General features: G+C 38.6%; 1 protein-coding gene across 1 annotated transcript in view; it reads right to left on the bottom strand.

Moving 5' to 3' along the window:
• The window catches only part of brd4 (bromodomain containing 4), a 65,818-nt gene extending 50,264 nt beyond the window's left edge, over positions 1 to 15,554 (bottom strand). The window contains exons 1-2 of the mRNA XM_048188555.1: positions 15,399 to 15,554; positions 4,568 to 4,703 (exon numbers count right to left, since the gene is read on the bottom strand). The gene's annotated coding sequence lies outside the window, so the exon portion shown is untranslated. The remainder of the gene's footprint in view (positions 1 to 4,567; positions 4,704 to 15,398) is intronic.
• Between the last annotated feature and the right edge of the window lie 1,258 nt (positions 15,555 to 16,812).

Below are 16,812 nucleotides of genomic sequence, written 5' to 3'. Positions count from 1 at the left end.
TAAAACTAAATGGCATTTTAGTCAAAAGACTATGACTAAAACTAAATCAAAATTTGCTGTCAAAATTAACACTGGTCACAAGTATAGCAAAACCTGCACACACACACACACACACACACACATACAATGCTTCCTTACTACAAGAGGGGACAGGAACCCTAACCTTTGACCTCAACCACTCACATTCCAGGTAAACCTACCCAGTCCGACCATCTGCACTCACTTTTACTGCCCCATCACAGGACTCAACCACTCCTTTAAGTGTGTGGGTGGGTGTGTTTGGGAAATCTGTATGTTTTCCATGTCTTTAGGCTGTGTGTATTGCTGGGGGGAGGAAGAGACATCCTCCAATTTCACATTCTGTCAGGAAGCCCTCTGCAGCAGAATGCCAGAGCCTGGCCAACCAGCGGCAATCCCTCCACCCAGAGAGCACGTGCCTTCTCCAACACCGCCTGAGACAATACAGCAGCTGCCCGAGTGACAAAGCACAACTCTGAGAGGCTGTGACGACCCTCACCGGCATTTGGTGACTGTTTCTGTGTGTGTGTGTGTGTGTGTGTGTGTGTGTGTGTGTGTGTGTGTGTGTGTGTGTGTGTGTGTGTGTGTGTGTGTGTGTGTGTGTGTGTGTGCGTGCGTGCACACTCCTGCATTCAAACATAGATGGGATTGGGGAGGGGAGGAAAGTGAGGAGAACAAGGGGGGATGGGAGGAATGGATGAGAAAGCGGCGGCGGCAGCGAGCGCCTTCAGACTTCTGAGCCCATTAATCATCTAAACATTTGAGAAGCCCCAGCCAACAGGGACCTGGCTGGAGAGAACAGGGAAGGGACAAGTAATCTGCTCTTCCTACATGTGTGTGTGTGTGTGCATCAGGGAGGAGTATAAAGGGTAAAGCAGTTGAGAGTGAGCTCATGAAGAAAAGAGGGAAGTACAGGATACACAAAAACAGGACAATAAAAGGCTTTCATGTGATCCATTGAGTGAAATGAAGAGGGAGCTCTCCTCTCTCCCCATCTGCTCCTAAACGCAAGCCTCCTGTGGCACACGGGACATCTGTCGTTTGCGGCGATGTGCCCTGCGCTGACACAGTAGCCATACACTGGCACACAAGAGCGCCAACAGACACCTTAACCATTCTCTGCCTCCTGTCATACAGCCGCTGCACTGCACGCACCCGTCGCAACTCGTACGCGCTCACAGCAGCAGACGTGTCCTCTGGAGGACACAGATCTTCTTCAAAAGGCCACAAGCAGAAACAAGTCAACTATTTTTGACACTGATACAAACAAACACTCACGCACACAGCTCTAAAGCCTGGCTCAAAATGTTGTCAGACTGGTGCAGTTTTGTAAATTTATGAATAAGATCAATCATAAACAATCAACATAAAAGTCCTGTCTTATTGTTACAGGCTAATTTCCTTTTTTGTTTACACAAAGGCACTTGGCTTGAGCAGCTGGAAAAAAAACTGTGATTTTATCTTCATTTCTGATGGCATTGTTGAAAGATTTTATTTCTGATTCAAAACACACTACAGGTCAAAAGTTTGGGGTTACTTGAGGTTGGGGTATTACAATTTAAAATAAGGGTTTTGTATTTCATTTTATTTTAAAATGTAATTTATTCCTGTAAATCAAAGTTCAGGGTCACATGATCCTTCAGAAATCATTCTTATATGATGATTTGCTGCTCAAGAAACATTATGATTTTCAATGTTAACAGTTCAACCGCTTGGTTGCACTTTATTGTACAGTACGAGCACTTGTGTACAATGTACTTACAGTGTACTGACCAAGAAAGTACTGAATAATACAAGGTAACTACATGGGTTAAGATTAGGTTTAGAGGTAGGTTCAGGGTTGTACCTAGTTAATACCCAGTTATTGTATATGCGAAAAATAAAGTGCTACCAAAATCTTTTCTAACATTATAAATGTTGTCAATTTAACACATCCTTGCTGAATAAGTGTTATTGTACTGACCCCAAACTTCTGAAAGGTAATGTATGTTTTATGACACACTCATCCAGAGCACAAGCATCCATTACATCCACATTCACATAACAGACTAGTGTTGTCAAAAGTACCAACTTTGATACCAAGTCAGTACTGAAATTTTATAAATGTGACTCTGAGCACTGTTGAGCGGATTTGTAAACACCTCTGATTGGCCGTTGTGTTCACGGCTCATCAGATATGTCTGTGATTGGCGCTTCAAAAACATGTTGTAAGCAGACATCAATGACGCTCTTTACTGAGCGCTTACACAGATAAGTTTACACACGGGAACAGACTTATCTGTTGAGTGCATGAACACAATGACCAATCAGAGGCGTTTACAAATCCGCTCAACAGCGCTCAAAGAGTCACATTTTTTAAATGACTTGGTATCGAAGTCGGTACTTTTGACAACACTACAACAACAGACGCAATAGTTTAGACAGTTTTCCGGTGCACTTTCACTAGGCATTAACCTGGAGATCATCAGCCTAAGACAATAACAGAACAAGTGTCCGTCAAACATGATTCCTCTTTTGTACTGTTAAGTACACTGTCTTTACTTGCCATACAATTTAAAAGCGCACTTTAGCTAACTTAGGATACATAAACCAAACAGACTAAAGACTCCAAAACAAGAGGGGGATAAAAGGATTTTATCAAAGATGGAAATAGTTTTACTCATCAGCAGATGTTGATCTCAGCAGCAGTCCTGAAACTTAAGAGCTGCTGTGCATGAAACAAACATACCACTGATCCACATTATCCACTGAGAAACTGACGAATAGATTTACTGTCCTAAATTAAGGAATTCACAAATTCTGATGTTTTAAAGTTTGATCTTCAAGCGCTGGTCCTCAAATGTTGCAGTTTTTAATAAATTCATCATTTTTCTTATGTTAGCCAAGTTTTTTGGCTCTAAAAAGAGCGAGATTTTAGATTTTTAAAATCATTTTGCACCCTCTGTCTGATCTTTAAGATTTAAACTGTCAGCCATTTCTCCAAATCTGACACACACCAACATGCAAATTCACTGTCACTTAAAATACAGTTTTTAACTTCTAAAAGAGCCTATTTTTTTTAAAAAAATCTATGTCGAAATGCACATCACAAATGATTACGATTTGGGGACACTGTTAAAAATAAACTTCTGCTACTTGTTTCTAAAGTTGGGATTCCTCAGAAAAATGCACAGCGGGGCAGGAAGCGAGACACAGCCAGAAACACCGAAAGCTTTGGGAAAAGTTCCTTGATATTATATAGGAAAATGTATTGTTCTAAAAAAAACAATATAAAAAAAAATACAGCGGGGATGTTAGAACGTCCCGTACTTCAGTACCAAGGCAACAGTTACAGGTCATACAAGAGTTAATGACACAAATACAATAAAAATCAAAACAGAAACAAAAAAAATATAAAAATACAGCAGTTTAAAATTTACACAAAATGTTTTACATTTACATATGACAAACTGAAATATGAATAATATTAAATAAATATTAAATAATATAAAAAATAAAACTTTCTGGTAAAATCTAACTAAAGTCCTTAAAGGGTTTGCTTACACAAAAATGAAATTTCTGTCATTATAGGATTAGTTCATTTTCAAATGAAAATTAGCCCAAGCTTTACTCACCCTCAAGCCATCCCTGAGCTTACTAAATAAAAACGTCTACTTTAAAAGCAAGACAGTCCAATAAAATGTTTGATAGAAATGGGATCTTGCAGCAAATACATAAAGTTGAATCTTTGCCTTTCAGCAGAAATTACTTGAATATTGATTCAGTAACAGTCACAAACAAATGAGATGTTATGTCTTGATGCGATGACAGCCAAATAAATACATGCACAAAATATCAAAATGTAAAATACAATAATTTATGTAGTTTTATTTTACATTATTGCTTGTGTGTTTTTTCACTTTATATTCCTGCCATTGTTTCAATGCATTTAATGTTTTGCGGTGGCATGGTGAGAACCCTGTGAGACAACACCATGTTTTTAAGAACTTCCTCTGAAAGTAAATATGTTTGCTGTGAAAAATGTTATTAAAAAAATAAAGGCATTCAGACTACAGGGACATGATTAGGGCTGCACGATTAATCGCATGCTATTCTCACGCGCATTTCGTCAGTAAAGCCGGTTCCCTGATTACCGCTAAATCGCCATCACCTGTTTTTAAACAGAGCGCCTTTTAATAGACGGAGCCGTAGTTCACGGACAAGCCACGCAATATCGCGTTCATTATCGCAGGCGATTCATCTACGATTTGAACGCGATATTGCGTGGCTTTTCAGTGACCTACGGCTCTGTCTATTAAATGCCGCTTCATTTGAAAGCAGGTGATGGCGATTTAGCGGTAATCAGGGAACCGGCTTTACTGACGAAATGCGCGTGAGAATAGCATGCGATTAATCGTGCAGCCCTAGACATGATCATGATCTAACAGACACAAACCCCTCCGCCACATTTCATGAAGCCGTTATCCTATTTGGCAGACATTATTTAGACATTAAACTTTTATTTCCCGGCAGAAATTATGACAGGAAAGCTGTCAGGTTATTGACTCACATTTTTGTCTCTCGTGTGAAGAGTCTCTTATCTGAGCGCACACATCTTCTCCAAGAGCACTCAGCAGAAGAGCTGCTTTCACGCGGTCCAGAGAGAAGTCACCAGCTCAGACGCAGGCTACGCTGATCACACGGTACTGTAGACACAGAGAGAGACAGGGATGAGTGACTTGTTTGAAGTCTCCACTCATTTAACAGCAGCACACTCACACAGTAAGCACTCTTCACCTCAAACTCTCACTCGCTGAAACGCAAAATCAAACTGGCTGCAGCTTCTCTGATGCCTTTGATAAATAAAACTGATATCACTCATTATGAAAGTATGAAACTACATTTTCAAAATTGACTAGTTGGTGGCTCACCTGAATGGATAATCAACTAATGAAACTGATTTGGGTTAAAGGGTTAGTTGTCTTCACTGACATCTAGAAAATTGTCAGTTTACTCAAACTCATGTCGTACGTTTTTGAAGCAAAACACAAAAGGAGATATTCTGAAGAAAGTTGCAAAAAAACATTTTTTCAAAATATGCTCTTTTATGATCATGTTACTCAAAAGAAAGTCAAACAGGTTTGACTTTCTTCACCTTCCTTTCCTTCACTGTGGTGCACTTTCGTCCCTCCCTAAAAGCTCAAACTTGACATCCAAATCAGCCAAATAAGTGAGTGTTGTAAAATGCAGTCTACAGTTGCTAAACTGTGGGATGTGCTTGATATTAAACAGTGTTATTAAAAGCATATTAAGCCACTAGGGGCTTTCGCACCAGGTAGTTATAGGAACTTAGTAGGCATCAGGGTGGTTCCCCTAAAAACGAATAATTCCCCATGCCGTTTTCCTGGTTACATTTGCACCGCCAGTAGAAACTCTGAAGTGACGTAAGCTGCGCTTGTTGTTGCGACTTATTTTGACAGCGCGCAGACTTTTATTTTGACAGGTCTGAGAATGCCAAGCACACAGCAATCCTATTCTCCATTAGTTTAAAAGCTATTTAACAATCCTGTCTAATACGTTATTAGTGAGAACTGTTATACATAAGAAAGGAGACCGTATATGAAAAAGTATTTACATTTGCCATGTGGTTGATGTCACTAGCTTAGCAGAAGTACATAATCATGTTTTGCTTGGTCCAAAGTTGCATTAGATTTTCTCAGTGTAAAGGTTGAGAGGTCCATTTATCACTGTTTTCCATGTTAGCAGAGTTTAGTATGTGGAGTAAATATGTAGGCTATAATCTGTGTGTGTACAGCTTTTTTTTAAAAAATGGCAGGTGCTGGTGCTTCATGTGCATTTGGCCAATCAGCGTACACTTACGATGCAAAAGCGCCCGTTCCCTAGGTGACCTCCCGTGTGCGTGCTCCGAGACAGGGATAATGATTTTCAGAATGATTGACCGATTCACGATTTTGATTTCTTTAATGTTTAACTAGTCAACTTAAAAACGTAAGTACAATATGATTCAAGTAGCATTCTCATTAACAATCTGGTTAAAATAAGTTCTATTCCAAGTGTAAAAGTGTTTTTTTTTTCTGCCGTGATCAGGATTTTACTACCTCCGCCTCATTTTGAGCCAGGAAAAACTTTGGCTGGGCTGTGTAGTTGTAAGCATCTCTCAGCTCTGTATCATGCTTGAAGAAAAATTTGGTCTCTATTTGCACTTTGAATATTGATAGACTATTTTGATTATGGTTGCACTTATTGTTTGTACTTAATAAGACTAAGAGAAAACATTCATTTTTATTTATACTGTTTTTATTTCTTTGATCAATTTGTGGAAAGGAGTTCAGTTAGGAGGTCAAAAGTTCTCATGTGAAACCACACAGGAGAGAAGTCAGTCAGTTGAGTTTGTGGTAAAACCTTTTACACTGCTTGAGTATTGTTGTCTTTTACTGCATATGATAATTCATAGTGAATTATTATATAGTAGAACTGAAATGACATTAAAAGATGATTAGTTAAAACATTTCAAACACCTGCAGACTATTTTTCTAGTCATGTATTTCATCATTGAGGATTTCTTAAAAACACTGTAAAAATCGCCTCGTTCTCGTGAACTCAATATCATGTCTCGTCTCGTGAGCTAACCGTTTTGTCACACCTCTAATGTTTTATGTGGCATAAATATCTGATTAATCTCATAAAGGATGCGTGTGGTTGAGTTAATTAACCCGCTAACAAAACGCTTCAGTTTTCCGCCATTCATTCAGCGCACGCAGCTTAAACAGCAATGCTGTTATATGAAATAGAAATATTAATTTTAGATGTTTCTTTTTCAAAAACATTGATACATTACTAATAATTACTAGCACTTTTATTTTATCGTATTTTTTCATCATCATGCTTTAATTAAAATAATTTCATTATTGTCTGTGCAGAGGCTATTCCATTTATCTATGGCAGTGCTTCTCAAAGGGCTCTTCTGTGGGGCTTTTCCCCTAAATCACTCGGAAAAAAGCCAGGAGCTCGGCTTTTTTCGGAAAGATTCGGTACAGCGTATCTATCTTTTATAAATATGATAAAACTAAAGACTTTTCGGAAATATGAAGGATGATATACTAGAGCGCGCAAGTACTCAATCGTTAATACTACTCTATAGGTACTCAAGATTAACATGAGATTGGTATAAACTGTGTATGTTACCCCCCCCCCCCCCCTTTAAAATAAATAAATAAATAAATAGGGTTGGGAATCATAAGACATTTTCGGTTCCAGTTCCGATTCCAATAAAATTATTAATAAAAAGTAGCGGTAAGGAATAGGGTTGGGTATCGTTTGAATTTGAACAATTCTGCTTATCGATTCCAATAAGGTTTATAAAAAAATATATATAAATAAATCAAAATTTGGTAGGCCTATTGCAAAACCTTTCAATGTAGCTGAATATCAGGAACAAACATCAATAGGCTAAAAACACTTACTAGTTTTGTCAGGCCGCCATGGACACGTCCTTCAACGAAAACTCTAGATCTTCACAATTTAACGTCTCAAGATTAGATTAGACTGACCAAATATGATGTTGATCTGATTAAAGCTCTAGGAGGAGTTTGTTAAAGTACAACATGTGGAAATGGCAAAAACTGCCAAAATTTTGCAGAGAAAATTCAAAATACCTCACTTCCTGTTAGGTTTTCAGACTTTGAACCCAGGGAATCTTTTGTAGGTATTGGGCTGTTACATCTGTCTACCGAATTTCATAACTGTACGTGAAACGTAGCACGAAGGGCACTTAATTTAAATTTTGTAGGTGGCGCTATCGAGCCATTTTGCCACACCTAATTCTGAAACCGAAAAAAAAAAAAAAAAAATCACATTAAAATCACTTTTTCCTGTGAGCGTGCTTTGAATGTGTGTGCAGCACAGAAAACAGTGCGCGAGTCTTTTGCACTTGAATGGTTTAAATCACATTAAAATGCACACACAGGAACCGATAAGGGGAATTCAAAATGTGCGTTTCTAATCTAAACTCCGGTTCTTGAAAATTTGGAAGCGGTTCTCGATACCAATCCCTACAGATAAAACAAAAACTGTAATAGTATCTCAGTGATACTAAAATAACACTGTTACAACCACAACCTCCCACACACGGATTTGTAACCATAATGCAATACAGGATAATTTGGCATTTCTGATGTACAACACAAAGAACAGTACTCCAGATATTACCATGAATCATAAATTACTAGAAAGAAGCACAGATACAGATAGAAAAGAAAATTTCTGTTTATCTCTTCTCCAACCCATTCATTCCTGCTCCCCTCATTCAGAGGTCACATCCTAAATGAGGCCAATGAAGGAGTTGCTATGACAACAAAAACTGTGAGGAGGGAAAACAACCAGACATGCACATACATAGAAGAGTTTCACCATACAACAGCTCTACAAGATCACTGTGAAGTTATGACCAAGCTGAAAACACTGACCTAGAGTCATCCGTACATTAAAAAGACACATCTAATGTGTAACCCCAGCACCTTTGCCCTGCTATCTCTGTGCACTTTAGGCTGCCTGAGGGCGATGTACAGAGTCAGAGCATGAAAGGCATGAAAGGTCACGGTCCCTGTTAATAATACTAAAGATGAACAAGTAAGTCAATTAAACCCATTACATCACTAAACTCTCCTAAGAAATGTAACGTTATCTAGACGGATGTGTCTCATGTTCACAGCGGATGCCACGCAGAAGCCAAGAAAGACAGTTTATGATGGGGTGGTTTGTCAGGTTCACACTCGGTTCATTCATAGGTGGCCTCACATTTGGCTGATCACAAAAAGCAATCCATAACAATGCAACGCTGCTTTAACTTGTCATTTCTCCCCTTGATGTTTTGATTCTTTAAATAGAGTTTGTGTGTTTTTAACGCAACGCCAGCTTCTGTGGTAAGAAAAATGACATATCAGGTTTTTAAAATCTATTTTTGCTGAACTCAAACTTTATTTGGTTTAACTTTGTTTAAAATTTCTTCCAAAGTGTTTCAGGATTCTCACAGACCAGCACAATGTAATGAACATGTTTCAGAGATAAAGTAGGCCTGCCGTGATTGGTCGATATAATCGACTGCGTCGACGCTGATATTTAGTCGACTTTAATATTTTTTAATCGACTGATCATTTCATATTATTTTACCTTTTAAATGTCGTTTTCAAGCTTTGACTAAAATAAGAACCGTTTCCTCCACACCACTAGTGTGAGCTAACGTTACACGCCTCACGTCAAAGTTTCTAAGGATGACGGGTGTAGCGGAGTCGAGTGCGATGTCAAATGAGTTTGTTAGCAAAAGTTTTCAAAGGCCGAGGGGTCTGAAGTACTTCAGATTAGCTGATGATAAATAGGTGGTTTGTACTCTCTGGTTTCGTTGGCATGCCACAGCAGCACAAGCTCGATGCATGAACATCTGAAGAGGAAACATAACAGTTAGGGGCTGTTCAGGATGATGGGCCGCCGGTAAAGGTAAAGCACTATAGAAGCGACGTGAGCAACCGCAGCTCATGTGACAAGAACCAACCGATCAGCTTTGAATGCTCAGCCGAACAGCTGATCACAGCTGTACAGGGTGGGTTTTTATTTCTCCTCTCCATAAATATACCTAGTAGTATAGCTAATCATTTGCTGAAACTTCATCAAAGAGAGCGCAGTTCATGGTTGCATAGCAATAACAGGCGCCATGGGATCGCAAGCGCTTTGGAAAGGCGAAAGCAGCGCGGTCGTGCTTTCCACACATTTTTAGACGCGACGTGAACGGCTGCAGCTCTTACTGATAAGTGTCCTGAACATGATTATCAAATTTATACTTTATGGTACACTACTGATTGCCAAAGTTGCAAGTTAAATAAAATGTTCTTTTCCAATAACATTTTTTGATTTTTGTTGGAAATTAGTTCATTTAGATTAATCAATTATTCGATAAATTAGTCGATAGGTTAATCAATATAAAAATAGTCGTTAGTGGCAGCCCTAAGATAAAGAAATAAATCTAAAACAATGGTCTCGGACTCAGTTCTTGGAGGGCCACAGCAGACTTTGGCTCCAACTAGGCCTGTTTTGATAATCAATATATCGACTTATCACACGTTATATCGACATGACCTCGATAATTTTTGTCGTTTGCCCATTGTTTAAATAAATGTCACCAACATTTTGCCGATTGTGCTGCCTTTGTCATCTTATCTGCTCTCCATATCGGAGGCAAAAGCGGGGCTCAGGCCAGAGTCCTGCACGGGTCCTGTTTGATAAACCCGCACCTGCCCCGTACCCGCAGTTAGTAACAGCATACCCGACCCGATATCCGACAGAAACACTCATTTTAGCCCGCACCCGACCCGACCCATTTGACATAAAAACCGCGACCCGACCCGCACCAAATCTCCTACATCAGGTATACAAAAATATTTTTCTAATTTTTCTGATTCATAATGCTCCGATGCTTCCTGAAGCAGTGTTTTGAAATCGGCCATCACTAAATAAGTGGTTATTTTGTTATTTTTTGGCGCACCAAAAATATTCTCTTGGCTTTATAATATTAATATTGAACCACTGTACTCACATGAACTGATTTAAATATGTTTTTAGTACATTAATGGATCTTGAGAGAGGAAATGTCATTGCTCCCTATGAAGGCCTCATTGAGCCATCGGATTTCAACTAAAATATCTTAATTTGTGTTCTGAAGATGAACAAACGTCTTACAGGTGTGAAACGGCATGAGGGTGAGTAATAAATGACAGAATTTACATTTTTGGGTGAACTAACCCTTTAAATATAGATTAGTCTTATTAAAGTTAAGTCAAGACTGCAGTGAGTGACTTTTTGCAGTGAGTCTTTTGTTTGATTAACATTAAAAACACAGACAGCAGCAGGAATATTAGGCTGCTGTCACTTTAAGACACAATGCACAGATATACTGATGCGTTTTCTTGTGCTTAAGATAACCGACTAAGTTTACTAAGATACTCTCCAAGACGGCCATTTTGGCATAATTTATCTGACAGAAAACCACGTCTGACTGGACACGCGTCTTCTTGCTTAAAAACATGTGCAAAAAATAAACTTTCATGGCGAAGGAGCACTGGCCCGATCGGGACGGTGAAAGTTCTGTCAACTCTTGTCCATCGGGCAGTCCTGTCGAGCCCGGCATTTAGATCTAGCACGTCAATTCTCTTTATGTGACATAAGCTAGTGGTTCAACAGATCACAAAACTCACAGTTCGGATCATATTACAGTTTTTGAGTCACAGATCGGATCATTTTTTTGGATCAGCAAAAAAAACAAAAAACAATTGGGGGTAACTTTGCTTTCCATTTAAATCTCACTTTAAGTACTCTCATACCACAGCAAAAACTACTAACCTAACTAATAAAGTTTATTAAAGGCATGTGGTCAGTAAAAAGAACAAACCACACTAATTACAAGCATAAATAAAAACAATAACAAAATTACAAACAAACAAAGGTCTAACTGTAGTATTAATTTCAGGTAGATAAATGTAAAATAACACTATGTATAAATTTTATATAGATTAATATCTTTGTTAAAGCTGTGTTTTGTTGTTTGATTAACATCAATGACAGAAAACAGCAGGTATTTATAAGCTGCAGTCACTTTAAGACCCCACGCATGGATCCAATTATGATACACATCCGATTACTTTCTCAACTCTCTGCATTCACTTAAGTCACAACCGACTGTTTACGAAAATATTTGCAGAGACAAATATTATTTTAACAATTTCGTGTGTATGTGTCCATGGCATCTGTGCCAGTTGCATATCAGTGCTTTAGTTTGTGTAAAACATCTAGTAGCCTACAATTCATTTGATGTTTTGCACAATAAAATCATTATTAGTTTAAATTGTGTTCATTGAACTGTTTTGAATGTAATTTGTATTGTGATCGGGAGCAACTTAATTATGTTATTATTACATAATCCGAAAAAATGTTAATTATTTGAAGTAACTATGCGGAAACTTTGGCTGGTCAAGTAGAAATCTGATCCACCGCTTGACCAAATAAACCCTTAACGTTGAGTCCTGGGATGTTTTTGATGCTAAAAAAAACAAACAAACAAAAAAGCACAATAAGCCACAAACAAAAACTCAATATGGTATGGAGTAACATCCAAAACGCAAGTAGGGCATTTACACATATACACAGTGCACACAATTGACAGACAGAAACTGGTCAACCGGTGGAGGTTTTGGACTATGGTATTGCGCTCACGTGATGGACTCATCTTGCGGTTTAAAAACAAGTGATTTTAAATCGTTCAACAGCAATAAGAAGTGAAAGAGGACTTTCGTTATATGCGCACGCTGTCTGAGAGAGTGTTTCTGAGTGCTGTGAGAGACGCTGCTCAGATAGCGTGTGAGTCTTGAACTGAGTTGTTTTTGGTGCCTTATTGGGCTTGAACAGTCAAATACACTCACTTGTATGTGCCAAAATGCCGGTCTTTGTGATTATCCTTGTAAACAGTCGTTTATGTCTTAAGTGAACGTAAACAGTTGATAAAGAAAGTGCATGTGTATCAGTAGGCTATATTAGATCAGTGCATTCGGTCTTAAAGTGACAGCAGCCTAATAAACCTGCTGCTGCCAGTTTCATTAATTTTAATCACAGTCATTTAATTTTATTCAGACAATCTCAATGCTCTTGACTGAATCACTTTTGTAACTTTAATAAGTATAAATGTAGATTTAATTTACACAGTGAAGATTACGCAGTGGGAGGGGTTCTAGCAGACCAATCACAGCACTTGCAGTCTGCGTAGAATTGACGCATTGTTACATTTTTTAAGAGGTGCACGTCGGGCTACGTCGTAGGCTACGCGTGGTACAAACAGCCTACGCCGTAGCTACGGTGTACACTCGACGCAGAAGTATAAATCAGCCTTAAAGGTGCTAAAGAGGATGTTTTGTTTTATACATTTTTGCAATATTACTTGAAACTGTCTTTACTAACTGATAAAAGACTATTTATTAGGTGCACTGAAAGGAATAATATTAATATACATCATCTGTGCACGAGGTAGGGCCTTAAAAACATCAGCCAATCGTTTACACGATCATCGCGTAAACGATTGGCCCTCTGGCTTGTCAATCACTGCCATGACGTTCCTTGTGAGAGACGAGCACGGCTGCGCTCTCCAGTAACTTTCCACACTCCACAGGCGCCACATACAATGTTTTTGTCCGGAGACAGGAGTAACAACTGCAGATGAGTTACCTGCGGTGAGTCCGACATAATGAATCCACAAACACGACACAGCGAATGCCGGTGGTAAACAAACACTCGTGTTCCAATACTCGTGCACGAATTTTGGGAGGCGTTCCCTCGAAAGGAAGGGGGGTTGTTCTTCATTTCAAAAACTAAGTAACAGTCTTTGGTTTCTCAGTCGACGAAAAGATCCTCTTTATCACCTTTAATGCAAAAAGTCTCACGTCTGAATGGTTAAATACACAACTTGTATCAAAATGTGTGTCTTGGCAAGTATTCACATAAATATTTATTATATGTAATAATACAAGTATTCTGTAGCATTTTGTACCTGAATACTAAACATACCTGAAAAACTTAATGCGCACTTTAATTTATATACTTGTCCTTTTGTTGTTTGCCTTGTTCTTATTTTTAATCACAAAATAACAAAAATAACTTTTGTTTAAAATTGTGTCAGAATTTGGCAAGGCAAAAATAAACAAAGGTTCGGCCATGTGATATCCTAAGAAAAACTAATTCTCTAATAACTGGGGATGCATCGATATTTTGGCTACCAAAAATTTTCAAACAAACAGCTATATTCAGTTTCGGGCCAAAATCAGTGACTAAAACACACGTTTAATTAGCGCTTTTCTGATAACGCGTTTTGGAAGGAAGATATAGTTGCAAGTTATTTCAATTAAAGATTACCAAAGCACTTAATTAAAAAAAACAAAAAAAAAACAAACAAAAAAATATATATATATATATATATATATATATATATATATATATATATATATATATATAATTATATAATCTATATAATTATATAATTACCCCCAAAAGCAAATCAGGCAAGGAAACCTGTCAGGTATTCATCAGCTGTCAATCACAGAGATATGATGTCAGATAACACACTGCAAAGATTTGCTCCTCACACAACTTTAAGTGTTTAACTAACTAGGTTTACTGACTGCATTTAATGTTCCGAATATCTAAACCGCTCCATAATGATAAATCCAATGTTTTCTACGACAAAATCAGAGGATTCTTTGGAGGAAATCTGAGACTGAGAGCAAACCGAAAGCGCTGCGAGGCTAATAACGCTACTGTCAACGCTACTCTAAACTGACACAGTTCTCAACAAAACACACTTTAATGTAATGAATAGCAATGCTACTAACCACGGAAAGATAGAAATCAAATATGACTATTGACTTGCTCACATTTTCATAATAACAAGCGTTGTGCGTTTCTCCGTTACTCGGAGGAGCAATACAAAATGGCGACAGCGGGCAGCTCGGATGAGTCCTTACACGCAAAGTCGCTAAACACCGAGGCTATACCACTATATTAACATCCAACGAGCTCATGTGGAGTCAAAACATTTAATAGGGAGATTTAATGAGGTTGGGACACTGTAATAGGCCTTAAGAGAATGATAACGAGCCATACATTTCCTCCGACCCGCTATCAATGCTAGCGGTGTGTGACACGGACTCGTCCGGCGTCGTGCACGTAATCCAATGTGTGTGTGTGCGCACGATCAAAACACACTCTCTCGCCCCAGACCAAAAGCGTGAAAGAACCACGGCCCACATTAATGCACATCTGTCAATGTCAGACGCTTGAAACGAGCGTAGATCACATGAACCCGAGTTAATTAATCTGACCGTGCGTTACTGTACGCACATTCTCGTACAATTCTACGTCAAATCCACAAGCATTCCCGCACAGGGAAACGTGAGATTTTTGCGAAGCTGCGCAGAGCAGGGATGCGATGCTGTGCTAGCACTGAACAGCAAACGGCCTAATGCTAATAAACAACCTCAGGGCCCTACATTACTCGCTTTCTCTGACGCACACGCGATGTAGATGAAGAAATTCAGCACTAAAACACAAATACAACGAGCCAAGAGCGAAATAATATCCAGACCGACCCGTTATCATGAACGAGGTTGTCTTTCCTAGCAGCTAGCGTTAGCACTCGGCGACACACAGGCCGCTTTCACCGCGCGCACCAGACAATCATTTCAGCGCTGATTAGCGCGCTTGACCGTTACACGAATCGACGCAGCACATGCCGGGACCGTTAATAAGAAATAATCGCTTTGCATAAGTGTAAAGGCTTCTTGTTTATTTACCTCCTTTATTTTGTTGTGAGGGCGCGCGGGCTCTTTCTCTCCCACAATCCAGAACAAACAGCTCGAGACGTCGATGACGTCATGCGCGCGGAGGACGCACAGGACGTGAGGACAGCGAGCGCTGCTGTCACACGTGTGAAAGATCACTTAAAACCGCTCTGCTCTGCTCCCTTCCGTTTGCCATTTGATCGGTGTCGTTTAAACACTAATAACAGAACAATAAAAGTTGTGTGATTAAATATTTAAATAAAACGCATCCGCTCAAAAATACTTTTAGTAGCTATATATTATTCATTTCATGACATAAAGTCTCAAATATTATAATTGTTCAGAGTCTTGCACTGCGTTTTCTATCTATCTATCTATCTATCTATCTATCTATCTATCTATCTATCTATCTATCTATCTATCTATCTATCTATCTATCTATCTGTCCGTCCAACTATCTATCTATCTATCTATCTATCTATCTATCTATCTATCTATCTATCTATCTATCTATCGTCCGTCCAAATATCTATCTATCTATCTATCTATCTATCTATCTATCTATCTGTCCATCCAACTATCTATCTATCTATCTATCTATCTGTCCATCCAACTATCTATCTATCTATCTATCTATCCGTCCGTCCGTCCATCCATCCTTCCATCCATCCAACTATCTATCTATCTATCTATCTATCTATCTATCTATCTATCTATCTATCTATCTATCCGTCCAACTATCTATCTATCTATCTATCTATCTATCTATCCGTCCAACTATCTATCTATCTATCTATCTATCTGTCCGTCCAACTATCTATCTATCTATCTATCTATCTATCTATCCGTCCGTCCATCCATCCATCCTTCCATCCAACTATCTATCTATCTATCGTCCGTCCATCTATCTATCTGTCTGTCCAACTATCTATCTATCTGTCCGTCCGTCCGTCCGTCCGTCCGTCTATCTATCTATCTATCTATCTATCTATCTATCTATCTATCTATCTATCTATCCGTCCATCCATCCATCCTTCCATCCATCCATCCTTCCATCCAACTATCTATCTATCTATCGTCCGTCCATCTATCTATCTGTCTGTCCAACTATCTATCTATCTATCTATCTGTCCGTCCGTCCGTCTATCTATCTATCTATCTATCTATCTATCTATCTATCTATCTGTCCGTCCAACTATCTATCTATCTATCTATCTATCTATCTATCTATCGTCCGTCCAAATATCTATCTATCTATCTATCTATCTATCTATCTATCTATCTATCTATCTATCTATCCGTCCGTCCATCCATCCATCCTTCCATCCAACTATCTATCTATCTATCTATCTATCTATCTGTCCGTCCAACTATCTATCTATCTATCTATCTATCTATCTATCTATCTATCTATCCGTCCAACTAT

Source organism: Megalobrama amblycephala, linkage group LG1 (assembly GCF_018812025.1).
Source record: "Megalobrama amblycephala isolate DHTTF-2021 linkage group LG1, ASM1881202v1, whole genome shotgun sequence".
Lineage (NCBI taxonomy): Eukaryota > Metazoa > Chordata > Actinopteri > Cypriniformes > Xenocyprididae > Megalobrama > Megalobrama amblycephala.
The sequence above is the reverse complement of the archived record's forward strand: the minus strand, read 5'-3'. Positions and strand labels throughout refer to the sequence as shown.